The sequence below is a fragment of the Lontra canadensis genome, unplaced genomic scaffold (assembly GCF_010015895.1).
Source record: "Lontra canadensis isolate GAN:19392208 unplaced genomic scaffold, GSC_riverotter_1.0 scaffold95, whole genome shotgun sequence".
In the NCBI taxonomy this organism is placed as follows: Eukaryota; Metazoa; Chordata; class Mammalia; order Carnivora; family Mustelidae; genus Lontra; species Lontra canadensis.
In genome coordinates this window covers 2,307,261-2,311,144 of record NW_022631089.1, presented here as the reverse complement: position 1 = coordinate 2,311,144, position 3,884 = coordinate 2,307,261, and the positions used below count along the sequence as shown (strand labels likewise).

The 3,884-nt window shown below is 40.5% G+C and overlaps 1 pseudogene; it reads right to left on the bottom strand.

Annotated features, from left to right (window-relative positions):
- Positions 1-329: 329 nt before the first annotated feature.
- On the bottom strand, positions 330-1,950 carry LOC116854825 (annotated as a pseudogene).
- Positions 1,951-3,884: the final 1,934 nt, after the last annotated feature.

Sequence of the window (3,884 nt, the reverse complement as noted above, 5' to 3'; positions counted from 1 at the left end):
ATCCTAATCTGTGAAATGTCAATGTTATCCAAAGTCTGCAATAGGTCTGGACTGAAGGAGTGAGACAAAAGTTTGCCGTTTCAATTTGCCAGATGTTGCTGCAATTATAATACTGTGACCATTATTAAAAACTAAATGGTCTCTGCTCTATTCTAAAGGGAAGAATGTGGTTTTGAGTATCCCTGGGGTGAGAACACTTGGATGATCTGTATCATTGCTTTTTTAAAAAATTATTTGGTGTGGCTCCTGCAAATGGTGGACAATCCTTTTTCTTTGGAGAGAATAATCACCCTGCCTGTTTTCACCACACTTCTGTGCTATGGCATGTCTCATGCAGGAACTTCCTTTTCCCTTCGGAATGTCCTTTCTCTCTCTAGATTATCCTGGGCTTGCCTCCTCTTACAAAGATGATGGGCAGTTTGCCATTCACATAAAGAGGCTCTTTTTCAAGCATCTCTGTCCCAGGTAGAGGAATTTCTTGGATAGCAGGCACAGAGCCACCTCCAGGCACCTCCAGCCACCTCCAGCCACCTCCAGGCACCATCATTAATTACCGTCCCTCCTGAACTGATCACGTAGTCTGCCCCTGGTAGAGTTATGATGGAAGGCCCTTGCTCACTGCTGGTTTGTTGGTATTGGCCTCTGTCTGAACGGTCAATCTGGCTGCTGAGACGGTGGTCATGGCTTGCTAGAGAGTGAAGCCATCTGCATCAACTGGCTGATAGAAGATTGTCTGCCCTTCAACAGTCTGTGCTACATGCTGCTCCTGGACAGAGATCTGCAGCCATGTTTGTGTCTGGCTGACACTGCAAGCTGCCTGTGGCTGCTGAATGATGATCGCTGAGTGGGGTCCTGTTGGCTCTGCACCTGCAACGTTTGTCCTCTGTTCCTGTCCCAGAGCTGGATTTATCTCTACAGATCCAACAAAATCTGCTACAGATTCTTTGTCCCAGATATAGGTTCTTGTGTGATGATGTGACTTGTCTGCAAGGGATTGTTTGGACCATGTTAGGTTGGCCAGTTGATGTGATTAACAGGCCAGTGATTAATGCTGACTTGTACCACTAATGGATGCCCCTGGACCTGCTATTGAATCTAACAATCTGCTTTGTTATTGCTATCTGCTGCATTCTGCTCCATGGTCCAACCAAGTTAGAATCCCATTCACGAGGAGCTTCACACTGGAGGTCCTAGAAGACAGGGAAGTACTCTGGAGAGTGCAGGGGAATTTGTGGCAGGCAAGACCACTTGTACCTGGAAACTACCTGGACCTAAGTGTGAGGAATAAAGACATGCATCTCCACATGGCACTAACATTCTGAAAGGGTCCAGACCTTTAGTGTGCCTGCTCCAGTGATGACATCCCCGAATGGGAATGGCCTCTGCAGGCCTTGGACTGGAATGCCAGGAGGCACTCACAGGCTCTGGTCCAGGGCCACCAGCTGCTCTGCATAGCTGGCTAGACTCAGCTCAAATCTGGCAATTTATTCTTCATTCCACACATACTCATAGGCATACTTATATGCACATTGGATGGATAAAGATATGAAGATATTTAGGCAAAGATTTTTCAAAAAAAAATCTATAACACAGTAGGAAAGGTGGGAAAGCACAGGAAACTCCAATGAAAAGACAAACTATGTGATAAAAGAGAAGTAGAAAGAAACTTCTAGGGATATTAGAAGAGTAATAACCCCATCTGAATACCAGAGAATAAAGTACCAAAAGAGTGATATTTGAACATGATCTTTAATGTAAAAAAAGATCTTGACCAAAAATGTGGGGAATGTATGGGAAACAGGGTAAATGTCTTGCAAAAAGTGGAGGAACAGTCTACCCCTCTCTTGTTCTATTTGTCCAGTGTGGGCTTCTCATTGTGACCCTTGACATCAGCATATCCCAGGTATCTGGCCTGGTGCACTCATCCTTACAGCTGACATCCACAGCCATGGCTTCCTGTCAATCATAAAGACTGACGATGTCCATCCTAAGCCAGTCTCCTAAGCCCAGATCATTTCACCAAATTCTTCCTTGATCTCTTCCAATGAGTTCCCCACAATAATCCTAAGAACATTATGTCCATCATTTCCTCACAAATCTATGTTGCCCTGAGTCCTCTAACTTAATATATAGCAATAAAATCCTTGAAAAAACAGTAAGGAGGAATCCTTAGGCAACAATAACAATCAGATGATGTCACATCTCTAGACAATTTAGAATATCCCTCAGAAATTGTCCACCCAGAAGAGATGAGAAAGAGTGATAGCAATCTACTCTAAAGAAAGTTACACTGGCGATGGAATCTCCCTGAAATGCGTCTCTGTGAAGTGGAAGAAAAGAGCAGAGCGGATTTTCAACTTTAAGGGGATGCATGCAAGACTAGCGGCATAATTTGCAGTGCTCAGTAAAAAATGAAAAGTGGGCCCCTTTATTTAAAAAATTATTAGGAATTATCAAGTCGGCAACAGTAGAGCACGAAAGTGAGCGTGGGGCCCTTCCGAGTGCTAGCTCTGGGCGAATGCACAGCCATACCCCCTGAAGCCATGCCTGTGTGCAAACGCTAACCGGCCAGCATTGGTGATTTATAAAATACTTGAGGTTCACAGTAAAGGACAATAAGGTTATATTAAAAATAGGAAAATATTCATAGAACATTTTTAAAGGAAAGTAAAAGAGAAAAGTGAGTTCTAAATGAGAAAAAAATGTGACATCCAACTTTTCACTATTCTGTGCATCCTCTATTCAGCTCTACCTTATAATTACCAGACATGGTATGAAATACTTTGTCAATATTCACACCTATTAGGGACGTGAGCCTTTACTTTACCAACTCACAACCATTCTGCATTCAAGCTTTCCTTACAAGTGTGTTTGACATCTATTCATGTATGTTATGATTAAGAACCCTCACCGTGTCCACGGGTATTTGTCTTCACCTGCACGTGCTTATTTTAAAGAAAATATTCATGCAGCTCCTGTGAAGTCTTGTTTTCAATTTTGACATCTTATCTGCAACTTCCTTCCTGATAACCTCAGAAAAAAAGCTTATTACTTCTGTTCATATTCTATTCTGCTCTTATTTAAGTCCTTCCATTATCCCTCAGTGGTACAAAGTTTTCTATTATTGATCACGCTATCTTTCAAGAAGTATTGGGAGACTCTTCTGTTGTTTTATTCACTTTCAGGGCAACACATCTCCATATCATCAGCTGTGCTTCTTCAGTGAATGCATTTTACCCTTTCAGTTTCACTTCATTATTTACTCTTTCCAGTGTATGAGATATTTTCCCAGATTGAAGCAAATTAGGCATCCATGCAAAATGTATATCTAGCAAGACATATATAAAAGAATTTTATGAGTATCTGGGATGCATTTGTACATTATTGTTGACATATATGCCCCCACTGGTCCAGTTTTGATCCGTCGTCATCAGAACCTGTCAATCATTCTAAATTGTATGTGGGTTTTATAATGTAAGGATATTTCCCAGAGGCTAAAACAACGGAAAGTCTTGGGCAAATGGAAAAACAAACTAATAAATAAATAAATAAATAAATTCAACAAAAGGCATGACAGAATGTGCCATTCTGTGTATTTTTATAATTTGGATTTTCAGTGCTCTGCCATATGGAAAAGATGAAAAATTCTATTACTAAAATTCTTATGGTAAGGTAGTTTTTGAATCCATCTTGTTTTAGAAAACAAATAAGGTAAATTAAATATTCTGAATGATTTCAAGAGCAGAAAGCATGATACCATGTATTTTGTATGGTTGTTAGGTTATTATGTTTTTAATAAATGGTGCATATAATTCTTTTGATATGTAATTTTAATGACATGTATAGCAAATAAATGTTTCTGTAATTCTAACCTCGAGCATTGT